This window comes from Siphateles boraxobius, unplaced genomic scaffold, assembly GCF_051911475.1.
Source record: "Siphateles boraxobius isolate OS27281-9 unplaced genomic scaffold, OSU_SipBor_1 207, whole genome shotgun sequence".
In the NCBI taxonomy this organism is placed as follows: domain Eukaryota; kingdom Metazoa; phylum Chordata; class Actinopteri; order Cypriniformes; family Leuciscidae; genus Siphateles; species Siphateles boraxobius.
In genome coordinates this window covers 2,385,239-2,400,000 of record NW_027508819.1, presented here as the reverse complement: position 1 = coordinate 2,400,000, position 14,762 = coordinate 2,385,239, and the positions used below count along the sequence as shown (strand labels likewise).

Below are 14,762 nucleotides of genomic sequence, written 5' to 3'. Positions count from 1 at the left end.
TTGCATGAAATCAATAAAAAAAAGGATTTTAAATACAGAAATGTCGGCTCTCTGAAAAGTATAATCATGCATATGTATATAGTTATATTAAATATATTAGTTTCATCGTTTATTTAGAATTTCTGAAATACACAAACTTTTGCATGATATTCACATTTTTCGAGTTTCACCTGTATTTCAAATAAATTCAGTTTTTTAAATTTTCTATTCATCAAAGAAACCTGGAAAATAAAATGTATCACAGTTTCCACAAACACATGAACTGTTTTCAACACTGATAATAATCATAAATGTTTCTTGAGCATCAAATCATCATATTATAGTGATTTCTGAAGGATCATGTGACACTGAAGACTGGAGTAATGATGCTGAAAATTCAGCTTTGATCACAGGAATAAATTACACTTTACTATATATTCACATAGAAAACGTCTCGGTTACGTATGTAACCCTAGTTCCCTGATAGGGAACGAGACGCTGCGTCAAACGCTGTGGGAACGCCTCTGCGTTGTGCGTCATGAAGCACGTATGGAATCAGCCCAATGGAGAGATGGAACGTCATAGGCGGGTGACGTCATCCACCAGGAAACTATAAAGCACCCCATAAACACAAGCGCAACAGCTTCTGATAGGCCTGAAGGAAGCGCTAGCGGGAATGACGGGAGTATGGTGGAATGACGCAGCGTCTCGTTCCCTATCAGGGAACTAGGGTTACATTTATAACCGAGACGTTCCCTTTCAAGGGAACTCAAGCTGCGTCAAACACTGTGGGAACGCTAATACCCACGTCGCCATAGGACCAAGTGACCGCCATGTGAGAACTAGCGCACAGAGGACGAGAGCACCTGTGCCCCAGGGGTAGAACTTAAATCTAGGTCGTAGAACTTAATGAAAGTATGCGGTGAAGACCATCCAGCCGCATCACAAACGTCACTGAGGGAAACTCCTGACAGTAAGGCTTTAGAAGCCGCCATACTCCTGGTAGAGTGGGCTCGTACAGCCAAAGGTGAAGGCTGACCAGCCGACTCATAGGCAAGTGAGATAGCCTCGACCACCCACTTGCTCATTCTCTGTTTAGACGCGGGACACCCCTTCTTGGGTGGCCCAAAGCACACAAATAGTTGTTCTGACTTCCTCCACAGGGCAGTTCTGTGGACATAGGCGTCTAACGCCCTAACAGGGCAGAGTAAATTAAGTTTCTCCTGGTCAGACGACAGAAATGGAGGATGACAAAAGGCCTGCAGAACTGTAGGTCTAACAACATTAGTAGGGACCTTGGGAACGTAACCTGGTCTAGGATGCAGAAAAGCCTTAACCATGCCAGGCGAAAATTCCAGGCACGAGGGTGAAACCGACAGGGCCTGTAAATCTCCGATTCTCTTTAGTGAGGAGATAGCAAGAAGAAAGATAGTCTTAAACGTGAGAAACTTCTCAGGAACTTCTTAGATAGGTTCAAGAGGAGCTAGGGAAAGACCTTCTAATACGATGGCCAGATCCCAGGCCGGCACCCTCGTACGAACTGCTGGCCTCAGCCTCAGTGTGCCACGAAGGAAACGTCTCGGGTTATGACTATAACCCTTGTTCCCTGAGAAGGGAACGAGACACTGCGTCGAGAATCGACTCTTTGGGGACGCTCCCTTAACGTGCGCCTCTGAAGTATGAATGAAACTATTCCAATCCTGATTGGTGTTGCGTCATGACGTAACATGTGACGGCATAACCGGATGCATAAAAGCGACGCCGGCACACACACACACTAGCCTAGCGATGAAGCAAGACGCTCTAAGGCCTCGAGGGGCGTGGCAGGACGACGCAGTGTCTCGTTCCCTTCTCAGGGAACAAGGGTTATAGTCATAACCCGAGACGTTCCCTTTCGAGGGAACTCAACACTGCGTCGAGAATCGACTCTTTGGGGAACGAATGCCCACTAGGCCACGCACCGAAGACAGGCCTGCCCAGGAGTGAAACTGATTCAGGCACTCAGCAGGACGAGAGCACACGTGCGCCAGGCGTACTGGGGAGGTGCAGACTATAGAACCTAATAAAAGTGTGTGGGGTAGCCCAACCGGCTGCCTCACAGATCTCCTGGAGGGGAACTCCCGAGAGGAGGGCCCTAGAGGACGCCATGCCTCTAGTAGAATGAGCCCTTATGGCCAGAGGTGAAGGCAAATTGCGCACCTCATAAGCCAAGGCAATAGCCTGCACAATCCAATTACTAATGGTTTGCTTGGATGCCGGGAGCCCTCTCCTAGGTGACCCGAAACACACTAACAGTTGGTCCGACCTCCTCCAAGAAGAGGACCTCTCAAGATAAATACTCAAAGCTCTGACGGGGCAGAGCAAATGAAGCTTCTCTTCTTCTGCCGACACATGAGGTGGAGGATGGAAAGCCTGAAGGGTCGTAGACCTAGCCGTATTAGCAGGCACTTTAGGCACATAGCCCGGTCTCGGGTGCAAAAAGGCCTTAACCTTGCCAGGGGCAAACTCCAAGCAAGCTGGTGTCACTGCCAGGGCTTGGAGATCTCCCACCCTCTTAAGAGAGGTGATGGCTAAGAGAAAGACCAATTTGTAGGTAAGGTCTTTAGGCGAAGCCGACTAAAGAGGTTCGAAGGGGGCCAGGGATAACCCTTCCAGAACCACTGCCAGGTCCCAGGCAGGAACCCTGGACCTGGTTGTCGGTCTCATCCTTCAAGTACCACGGAGAAAACGAATGACCAGCTTGTGCCTCCCCAGAGGCCCATCACTTAATGGCGCATGGAAAGCCGCAATGGCAGCCACGTACACCTTAAGCGTGGAAGGGGAGAGACCCGCAGAGAAACGATCTTGAAGAAACTCCAAAACTGAAGCCACCGGGCAGTTAACTGGGTCTAAATTATGTTCCCTTTCAAGGGAACTTCGAGCTGCGTCAAACGCTGCGGGAACGCCCCTGCGTTGTGCGTCATGAAGCACGTATGGAATCAGCCCAATGGAGAGATGAAACGTCATAGGCGGGTGACGTCATCGACCAGGAAACTATAAAGCACCCCAAAAACACAAGCGCATTAGCTTCTGTGCTTTCAGTCGCGCTACATGTGAATCTGTCCCTGTGTGATATTGTCTGTCTTACATACCCTGCACCACACAAACAATTTATCCCTATATATATATATATATTGAGAGATTATGGCGGACGAACAGCAGTTTAGAAAGTGTGTTCCTCCCTGCTCGCGTTATTTAACGAGCGGGGATACACATGATCTTTGTGTTGTTTGTTTGGGAGTTCAGCATGCCCAGTTTGCTCTCGAGGGAGCAGACTGTGAGGATTGCGAGCGTTTGCCGTTAAGGACGCTCCACTCCCGCCGATCGCTCTTTGAGGAGAGCGGTTCGGTGCGCGCTCCCCGCGGTTCGGGTCCCGCTTCTGCCGAGGCAGAGCGGCGGCGCTTATCGTGGGGATCGCAGATGGATCTCACAGCGGGGTTTGAGACGGGCTCTGCCTTATCTCTCCCTTCACCTGTGAGATCCAGTGCCTCAGTCCCGGGTTCGGAAGCACGCGCTGCGGTTTCTTCCGCTCGGGCTGAGGCACCAATGCTGCAGCTATCCAGTTCTGAGGAACTTGATGTTGTTAGTGTTGAGGGAGATGTGGAGGATTCGCCACCCCACACTCCTGAGAGTGATGAGCTTATGGAGGTGTTAACAAGAGCTGTTGAAAAACTTAATATTGAATGGCCAGTGACTAGACAGGAGTCTGTTTCTAAATCAAAGTTGGATGAGAGATTTTTGCCGTCACGTGTGCAGCCTCCACGCCGGTGCCTGCCGTTTTTCCATGATCTCCACACCGAGGTGTCGAAATCATGGAGAAAACCGGTGTCATATAGAGTGTTTAGTCCCCAGACTTCAACATACGCTAATATTATGGGAGCCAAGGCTCATGGTTATGGTGCTTTGCCTCGTGTGGAAGAGACGCTTGCGAGCCATCTCTCCCCCGAAGCAGCATCATCTTTTAAGGCACCGGCATTACCCACCAAGCCTTTAAGAAACACTTCGGCTTTGGTGGGTAAAGCATATTCGGCAGCAGGTCAGGCTGCGTCATGTCTGCATACTATGTCAATCTTGCAGGCATACCAGGCTGATCTGCTAAGGGACATGAGTGAGAGTGAGGAGGTCAGTACTGACGTAGTTCGCGAACTGCGTCAGGCTGCTGATTTATCCCTGCGTGCCACCAGAGAATCGGCCAAATTAATGGGTCGTTCTATGGCAGCTCTGGTGGCCGCAGAAAGACATTTGTGGTTAAATCAGACTAATATTAAAGAGAGAGAAAAAGCTTTTCTTTTAGATGCTCCTCTTTCTCCCATGGGGTTGTTTGGTGATGCTGTGAATTCAGTTATCGATAAATTCCAAGAAGAAAAGAAACAAACTGCAGCTTTTAAAAAGTTTCTTCCCCTTAAAGTTCATGTCCCTGGGGCTGCTGGGCGGGAGCAGCCCCGGCCGTCTTCGAGCTCATCACATAGAGCGCAGCAGAGGCAGAGTGTCGCGTCTCGTGCTCCCCCTGCTGGACAGTGGGCTCAGCCGCGACACTCTCAGCCGAAGCCTTCTCCCAGTAGAACTGATCTGAGGACAGTTATATTGGCTAAGAAGGCTTCGGCTAAGAAGAAGTCCTGACGCCAAGCCGTTCAGGATGCTGAGGGTGGTCCCCACCGAGGCGGAAAGGTGTTCACCTCTTTTTACGGTGCCCATTCCTCCTCGGTGCCCTCAGGGGCCCGTTCTGCCAACCCCGCCTTTATGCCGGGGCACAGACGATCCCAGCGAGCGCTTTCCCGAGGGACGCTCGCTCCCTCTGAGGAGGGTCTCAGAGCGGTCAGACCAGTTGTTCCCTGCCGGTGCGCCGTTACAGGGCGCTGCGTCTGCTGCTCAAGTTACACCAGAGGCCAGTCTCGAGAGGCTGGTACCCTTAGTAGAATTTCTGGCAGAGTGGAAAAGCCTTCCAAAAATATCTCATTGGGTCCTGCAGACAGTAGAAAAGGGTTATGCTATCCAGTTCAGGTGTCGTCCACCAAAATTCAGAGGGGTTCTGCACACAGTGGTGGGCCCCGAGCAGGCTCTGGTATTGGAACAAGAGGTGAAAACGCTCCTTCAAAAAGAGGCTATAGAACGGGTTCCTCCTCTCAGTTTGGAGTCAGGTTATTACAGCCGATATTTCATCGTTCCAAAGAAGGATGGGGGGTTGCGTCCAATTTTAGACCTGCGCATATTGAATCGCTCGGTAGGGAAGCTAAAATTCAAGATGCTCACTATCAAGCAGATCGTGTCTCAAATCAGGTCCGAGGACTGGTTTGTCACGATAGATCTGAAGGACGCATACTTCCATGTGTCCATCCTTCCACAACACAGGAAGTTCCTGAGGTTCGCCTTCGGGGGCGAGGCGTACCAGTACAGGGTTCTTCCGTTTGGCCTAGCTTTATCTCCCCGCACTTTCACGAAATGCATGGATGCAGCACTAGTGCCTCTGAGGCTTCAGGGCATTCGTATTCTCAATTACATCGACGATTGGTTGATTTTAGCTCAGACCGAGCAGATGGCGGTTCGGCATCGAGATGTCGTCCTCGCTCATATCAGAAAGTTGGGGTTGAGGCTGAACGCAAAGAAAAGTGTATTATCTCCTTCCCAGAAGACCACTTTTCTGGGTGTCGTTTGGGATTCGGTATCGATGCGGGCGCGACTCTCTCCGACCCGCATCGCTTCGATTCTCTCAGCTGTGAAACAAGTGAAGCTAGGCCAGCTACTCACTGTCAAGCAGTTTCAGAGACTGTTGGGTCTGATGGCAGCAGCGTCCAACGTTATACCTTGCGGCCTGTTGTACATGAGACCGCTACAGTGGTGGCTCAGGACCAAGGGATTCTCCCCGAGGGGAAATCCGCTCCGCACGTTCAAAGTCGCGCGGCGCTGCCTTCGTGCTCTGGTCATGTGGAGAGAAACTTGGTTCCTATCCAAAGGTCCTGTGCTGGGGGCTCTTTGTCGTCGCATAACGCTAACGACGGATGCTTCCCTCACAGGGTGGGGGGCGGTCATGAGTGGTCGCCCAGCCCAAGGTCTGTGGCAGGATCATCATCTTTCGTGGCACATAAATTGTCTAGAGATGTTGGCTGTGTTTCAGGCTCTGAAACACTTCCTAACAGACCTGAGAGGCCATCATGTGTTAGTTCAATCAGACAACACGTCGGTGGTCTCTTATATAAATCATCAGGGGGGCCTGCGGTCTCGCCGGCTTTACAAGTTGGCCCGTCAGATCCTCCTGTGGTCCCAAGGGAAGCTACTATCTCTGAGAGCAATGTATCTCCCTGGGTATTTGAATGTGGTAGCAGACTCCCTGTCGAGGCAGGGGCCGAGGCCAGGGGAATGGAAACTCCTTTGGTTGAGTTTCGGTCGCGCCGAGGTGGACCTATTCGCTTCCAAGGAGACCACTCATTGTCATCGGTGGTTCTCCATCACTTTTCCAGCCCCCCTGGGGTTGGATGCTATGGTGCAGCCGTGGCCGAGGTCACGTCTGTACGCCTTTCCCCCGATTGCTCTGTTACCAGGAGTTCTGGAGAGGGTCCGCCGGGACGGGGTCAGTCTACTACTAGTAGCCCCGTTCTGGCCGGCCCGAGTATGGTTTGCGGACCTGATTTCTCTCCTGGACGGTTCTCCTTTGGAGCTCCCGGTCAGGAGGGATCTACTCTCCCAGGCGGGGGGCACGATACTTCACCCCCGCCCAGAATTGTGGAAACTGTGGGCTTGGCCTCTGAGGGGGCCCAGCTCATAGACTCCGGTCTCTCAACCGAGGTTGTTGAGACCATTCTTAACTCCAGAGCTCCATCCACGAGGAAGCTTTATGCCTTGAAGTGGAAACTTTTCACTTCTTGGTGTGGAGAACACCTGCAGGACCCAGTTAACTGCCCAGTGGGTGCAGTGCTGGAATTCCTGCAGGAGCGCTTCTCCACAGGGTTATCCCCCTCCACACTAAAGGTGTATGTGGCGGCACTAGCTGCTTACCACGTCCCTTTCAGTGGAGTTTCTCTTGGGAGACACCCGCTTATAACTCGTTTCCTCCGTGGCACTTTGAGGCTGAGGCCAGCAGTTCGTACGAGGGTGCCGACTTGGGATCTGGCCATTGTATTAGAAGGTCTTTCCCTAGCTCCTTTTGAACCTATCGAAGAAGTTCCCGAGAAGTTTCTCACTTTTAAGACTATCTTTTTGCTTGCTATCTCTTCACTAAAAAGAATCGGAGATTTGCAGGCTCTGTCGGTTTCACCCTCGTGCCTGGAATTTGCACCTGGCATGGTTAAAGCTTTTCTGCATCCTAGACCAGGTTACGTTCCTAAGGTTCCTACTAATATTGTTAGACCTACGGTTCTGCAGGCTTTCTGTCCTCCTCCATTTATGTCATCGGACCAGGAGAAACTTAATTCACTCTGCCCTGTTAGGGCATTAGACGCTTATGTCCACAGAGCTGCCCTGTGGAGGAAATCAGAACAACTTTTTGTATGTTTCGGGCCACCCAGGAAAGGGTGTCTGGCGTCTAAACAGAGAATGAGCAAGTGGGTGGTTGAGGCTATCTCACTTGCTTATGAGTCGGCTGGCCAGCCTTCACCTTTGGTTGTCCGAGCTCACTCTACCAGGAGTATGGCTGCTTCTAAAGCTCTTTTGTCGGGGGTTTCCCTGAGTGATGTTTGTGATGCGGCTGGATGGTCTTCACCGCATACTTTTATTAAGTTCTATGACCTAGACTTAAGCTCTACCCCTGGGGCACAGGTGCTCTCGTCCTCTGTGCGCTAGTCTCACATGACGGTCATTTGGTCCTATGGCGACGTGGGTATTCGCGTTCCCGCAGCGTTTGACGCAGCTCGAAGTTCCCTTGAAAGGGAACGTCTCGGTTACGTATGTAACCCTAGTTCCCTGATAGGGAACGAGACGCTGCGTCGCTCCGCCATACTCCCGGCACTCCCGTTAGCGCTTCCTTCAAGCCTATCAGAAGCTAATGCGCTTGTGTTTTTGGGGTGCTTTATAGTTTCCTGGTCGATGACGTCACCCGCCTATGACGTTTCATCTCTCCATTGGGCTGATTCCATACGTGCTTCATGACGCACAACGCAGGGGCGTTCCCGCAGCGTTTGACGCAGCGTCTCGTTCCCTATCAGGGAACTAGGGTTACATACGTAACCGAGACGTTCTCTACACCAAGTAACGAAAACATTTCACTTGAGGCCATATAATCTCTTAGTAGACAGAGCCCTAGAGCTAAGTATGGTTTCAACCACCCCGGCTGATAGACCAGCGTTTAGGTACTGAACCCCCTCAGAGCCCAGGCCCACAGTTTCCACAGCTCTGGTTGAGGGTGGAAGATTGTGCCCTCCACCTGAGACAATAGATCCCTCCTCAGAGGAATCTGCCATGGCTGAGCTATCAGGAGCGAAATTATATTTGAAAACCATACCCGGGTCAGCCACATTGGGGCAACCAGAAGTAGACTGATGCCCTCCTGACGGACCCTCTCCAGGACTGCCGGAAGCAGAGCGATCGGGGGAAATGCGTACAGGCGAAGCCTCGGCCAGGCCTGTACCATGGCATCCAACCCCAGTGGGGCTGGATGTGAGAGGGAGAACCAAAGTGGGCAGTGGGACGTCTCTCGAGACGCGAATAAATCCACTTCCATGGGCCCAAACCTCTCCCATATCAACTTCACCACATCTGGATGAAGTCTCCATTCCCCGGTCCTCAGCCCCTGCCTCGACAGGATGTCTGCTCCCTGATTCTGAACCCCCGGAATATACATAGCTCTGATAGACAGTATTTTCCCTTGGGACCAGAGAATAACCTGATGCGCCAGTCTGCACAGAGGGCGCGATCTGAGTCCCCCTTGTCGGTTTAGATAAGCTACCACTGATGTATTGTCCGATCGTACTAGGACATGGTAACCCTTGATGTCTGGAAGGAAGCTCCTCAGAGCCCTGAACACAGCCAAAATCTCTAGACAATTTATGTGCCAAGAATGATGATGGTCCTGCCACAGACCCCTGGCAAAGCGGCCGTCCATGACCGCGCCCCAGCCAGTGAGGGAGGCGTCTGTCGAAACGGTTTTCCGGCAACATGATGCTCCTAACACTGGCCCTTGGGACAGGAACCAAGGTTTCTTCCATATTATTAGAGAACGAAGGCATCTGCGCGTTACTCTGATCATACTAAATGGATTCCCCTTGGGGGAAAACCCCTTGGCTTTCAGCCACCACTGAAGGGGCCTCATGTGTAGAAGGCCCAAAGGTATAATGTTGGATGCCGCTGCCATGAGGCCCAGCAGTCTTTGGAATTGCTTTACAGTAGTGGCCTGGCCTAGCTTTAACTTCGATACCATCGCCAGAATGGACTCGATACGCGCCGGAGACAAGCGTGCCTGCATCGTAGTCGAGTTCCACACAACGCCTAGAAACGTTGTGGATTGGGACGGTTCTAACACACTCTTCTTTGTGTTGAGTCTCAACCCCAATTTTTTAATGTGGCCAAGGACGACATCTCGATGCCGAACTGCCATTTCTCGAGACTGGGCCAGAATGAGCCAGTCGTCGATATAATTCAGTATGCGGATGCCCTGAAGTCTCAGTGGAGCAAGTGCTGCATCCATACATTTGGTGAATGTGCGGGGAGAGAGTGCTAGGCCGAACGGAAGAACCCGATATTGGTAAGCTTCGCCCCCGAAAGCGAACCTCAGGAACCTCCTGTGACATGGAAGGATGGATACGTGAAAATAGGCGTCTTTTAGATCTATCGTGACAAACCAGTCCTCGGATCTGATTTGACTCACGATGACAGGAATAGTGAGCATTTTGAACCTGAGCTTCATCAGAGACAGGTCCAAAACCCTGAGATCTAGAATTGGCCTCAACCCCCCATCCTTCTTTGGAACTATAAAGTACCGGCTGTAAAATCCGGACTCCCTGTCTGAATGAGGAACACGTTCTATGGCCTCCTTTAGCAGCAGAGATTGCACTTCTTGTTCAATCACCTGAGCCTGCTCTGGAACCACTGTAGTCTGCACCACCCCAGAAAATTTGGGGGGGCGGTGCCCGAACTGCAGTCTGTACCCTGACTTTATTATATGCAGGACCCATGCAGATTGTTGGGAAGATGATACCATGCCTCTACAAAATCTACTAAGGGAACCAGCCTCTCGAGACTGGCCTCTGGTGTTTTTCGAGCACCCTTCTCGACCCCCTGAAGCGGAAGACCGGCAGGGTGTAGTCGATACGGTTTTCATGACCATAACTGATGCTCGTTTTTTATTTTTCGAGAAAAACGACCCACAGTGCGTTCGCTGGAATATGATGCGGCCCGAAGCGTCACCGACGGCAGGCAACTCACATCGTTTCCTAGAGGGCTCCGCTGTGAGAACAACCTCGGTTGTTCTACAACGGAGGGGACAGCCCTCAGAGGTCCCACCACTCAGGCTAGGACCTCTTTCCTGAAGCCCTCCTAGCCTGAAGGACATCCCTTAAATCGCCCTTCTGGCTGGGGGGCTTCTGCTGGGAGCGTTTCCTCCGTTGCCAGGCTCCCGGAGGAGGGGCTCTAGAAGAAACGCTCTCCCTTTGCTCTGCCCGGTGTGAGGAGCTGGTTGATGGCTGGGGCTGATGTTCTTGCCCCACCCTACTCGATTTGGACTTCGTTTTTCGGGGGAGGAACTGCTGGAACGCCGCAGATTGCTTCTTCGCCTCCTGAAACCTGTCGACGACCGATGTAACGGCGTCGCCGAACAGGCCAGAAGACGAAAGCGGCGCATCCAGCAGAACAGATTTATCTTTCTCCTTTAGACCAGATAAATTGAGCCACAGATGCCTCTCCGTGGCCACCATAGCTGCCATAGAGCGGCCAATAGCGCGGGCCGTCTCTTTAGTGGCCCGGAGAGACAAATCTTTGGCTTTGCGCAACTCTGAAATATCTTCAGGAGTTGGCCCCTCCCCCTCGTCCAAATCTTTCCGGAGATCGGCCTGGTATGCCTGCAAGATAGCCATAGAGTGCAGACATTAACCAGCCCGACCTGCCGCCATGTAAGCCCTGCCTATTAAAGCAGATGTATCTCTGCAGGGCTTACTAGGCAGCGCAGGGGTTTTAAGGGAAGATGCCGACTCAGGAGATAGATAACCGGCTAGAGCTTCTACGACTTTAGGCATCTTCCCATAACCCATATCCCGTGCCCCCACAACATTGCTATAATCGACAACAGATGGACGGGAGACACGGGACGAATGCGGTTTATCCCACGATCTCGAGATCTCTTTGTGGAGATCGGGGAAAAACGGCAAACCCCGGCGCTGAGGCTGTGACCTGTGCCGCAGGAAACGCTCGTCTAACTTGCTTACGACTCGCGTTCCCTGCTCATCTTGTGGCCAGCTGATGTTAAGTCTGGCCACGGCACGAGTCACAACCTCCACCAGTTCCTCATAAGCTTGGCCGTGAACTGGCGCGCTCGACTCACGGTCATCCTCGATGCTGATCACCTCTGCCTCCTCGGAAGCAGAGAGCTCAAGCACCGGGACCTGGTCGTGGGCAGAAGAAGCCGAAGCGCGGGCTTCTGCACCACTCACAGGGGCTTCGGGATCTTCAGATGAAGAATGAGAAAGTGCCGCAGCAGTCTCATTCTCATCTGCAAGATCCCGCTGCGAACCCCACGATCTGAGTCGCCGCGCCGCCTCAACAGAAACGGGACCAGAACCGCGGGGAACGCGAGCCTGACCGAGCTTATCAAAGCACACCAGCCAGGAGCGCAGCACCCTCATGGGTAGTGCTTCACAGTGTACGCAGGCAGCTCCCTCGAGAGCTGCCTGGGCGTGCTGCGCTCCCAAACAGTTCACACACAAAACATGCGTGTCCCCATCCGTAATAAAACGAGGACAGGGGTGCACACACATTCTGAACTGCTGGCTGGCCATAATATATATAGGGATAGACAAACAACACCAAATAAGACAGACAGTCGTAACATAGAGTGCTTGCTGAAGAGCGAAAAGCTTGTGTGTGTGTGTGCCGGCGTCGCTTTTATGCATCCGGTTATGCCGTCACATGTTACGTCATGACGCAACACCAATCAGGATTGGAATAGTTTCATTCATACTTCAGAGGCGCACGCTAAGGGAGCGTCCCCAAAGAGTCGATTCTCGACGCAGTGTTGAGTTCCCTCGACAGGGAATGAGTTATAAGCGGGTGCCTCCCAAGAGGAACTCCAATGAAAGGGACGTGGTAAGCAGCCAGTGCCGCCACATACACCTTTAGTGTGGAGGGGTATAGCCCTGTGGAGAAGCGCTCCTGCAGGAATTCCAGCACTGCACCCACTGGGCAGTTAACTGGGTCCTGCAGGTGCTCTCCACACCAAGAAGTGAAGAGTTTCCACTACAAAAGGCATAAAGCTTCCTCGTGGATGGAGCTCTGGAGTGAAGAATGGTCTCAACAACCTCGGTTGAGAGACCAGAGTTCATGAGCTGGGCCCCCTCAGAGGCCAAGCCCACAATACTGGGCAGGGGTGAAATATCATGCTGCCCGCCTGAGAGAGTAGATCCCTCCTGACCGGGAACTCCAAGGGAGAGCCGTCCAGGAGAGAAATCAGGTCCGCAAACCATACTCGGGCCGGCCAGAACGGGGCTACTAATAGTAGGCTGACCCCGTCCCGGCGAACCCTCCCCAGAACTCCAGGTAGCAGAGCAATCGGGGGAAAGGCGAACAGACTTGTTTCACAGCTGAGAGAATCGAAACGATGCAGGTCGGAACGAGTCGCGCCTGCATCGAAACCGAAACCAAAACGACACCCAGAAAAGTGGTCTTCTGAGGAGATAATACACTTTTCTTTGCGTTCAGCCTCAACCCCATCCTGATATGACCGAGAACGACATCTCAATGTCCAACCGCCATCTGCTCTGTCTGAGCTAAAATCAACCAATCGTTGATGTAATTGAAGCCTCAGGGGCACTAGTGCTGCGTCCATGCATTTCGTGAAAGTGCGGGGAGATAAAGCTAGGCCAAACGGAAGAATCCTGTGCTGGTACACCTCACCCCCGAAGGCGAACCTCAGGAACTTCCTGTGTTGTGGAAGGATGGAAATGTGGAAGTACGCGTCCTTTAGATCTATCGTGACAGACCAGTCCTCGGATCTGATTTGTGACACGATCTGCTTGATAGTGAGCATCTTGAATTTTGGCTTCCCTACCGAGCGATTCAATAGGCGCAGGTCTAAAATTGGACGCAACCCCCCATCCTATTTTGGAACGATGAAATATCGGCTGTAATAGCCTGACTCCACACTAGTAGGAGTAACCCGTTCTATAGCCTCCTTTTGAAGGAGTGCTTTCACCTCTTGTTCCATAACCAGAGCCTGCTCGGGGCCCACCACTGTAGGCAGAACCCCTCTGAATTTTGGTGGACGACACCTGAATTGGATAGCATAATCCCTTTCTATTGTCTGCAGGACCCAATGAGATATTTTTGGAAGGCTTTTCCACTCTGCCAGAAATTCTACTAAGGGTACCAGTCTCTCGAGACTGGCCTCTGGTGTAACTTGAGCAGCAAATGCAGCGCCCTGTAACGGCACACCGGCAGGGAACAACTGGTCTAACCGCTCTGAAACCCTCCTCAGAGGGAGCGAGTCCCTCGGGAAATCGCTCGCTGGGAACGTCTGCGCCCCGGCATGAAGGCGGGGTGGGCAGAACGGGCCCCTGAGGGCACCGAGGAAGAATGGGCACCGTAGAAAGAGGTGAACACCTTTCCGCCTCGGTGGGGACCACCCTCAGTGTCCTGCGCGCCGTGGCGCCAGGACTTCTTCTTAGCCGAAGCCTTCTTAGCTAATATAACTGTCCTCAGATCAGTTCTATTACTGGGAGATTTCGGCTGAGAGTGCCGCGGCTGAGCCCACTGTCCAGCAGGGGGAGCACAAGACGCGACACTCTGCTTCAGCGCCCTATATGATGAGCTCGCAGACGGCCGGGGCTGCTCCCGCCCAGCAGCCCCAGGGATGTGAATTTTTAAAGGGAAAAATTTCTTAAAAGCTGTTGTTTGCTTTTCCTTCTCCTGGAATTTATCGATGACAGAATTTACAGCGTCGCCAAATAAACCCAGGGGGGAGAGAGGAGTGTCTAAAAGGAAAGTTTTTTCTTTTTCTTTTATATTTGTCTGATTTAACCACAGATGTCTTTCTGCAGCCACCAGAGCTGCCATAGATCGACCCACTAGCTTGGCCGACTCTCTGGTTGCGCGCAGGGATAAATCAGCAGCCTGACGCAGTTCGCGAACCACGTCAGCACTGACCTCCTCACTCTCACTCACGTCCCTCAGCAGGTCAGCCTGGTATGCCTGCATAATAGACATGGTATGCAAACATGACGCAGCCTGATCCGCCGCCGAATACACTTTACCCACAAAAACCGAAATATTTCTAAGAGGCTTGGTGGGTAATGCCGGTGCCTTAACAGATGACGCAGCCTCGAGGGAGAGAAAACTCGCAAGCGTCTCTTCCACGTGAGGCATTGCCGAATAACCATATGATTTTGCCCCCACAATATTAGAATATGTTGAAGTCTGGGGACTAAACACTCTATATGACACCGGTTTTTTCCACGATTTCGACACCTCAGTGTGGAGATCGTGAAAAAACGGCAAGCACCGGCGTGGAGGTTGCACTCGTTACGGCAAACATCTCTCCTCTAATTTTGATTTAGAAACAGACTCCTGTCTAGTCACTGGCCATACAATGCTGAGTTTTTCTACAGCTCTTG

At 52.0% G+C, this 14,762-nt stretch overlaps 1 protein-coding gene across 12 annotated transcripts in view; it reads left to right on the top strand.

The window, feature by feature from the left end:
* Nucleotides 1–14,762, top strand: part of limch1b (LIM and calponin homology domains 1b) — a 213,270-nt gene that overhangs the window by 119,806 nt on the left and 78,702 nt on the right. The gene's annotated exons all lie outside the window — the stretch shown is intronic.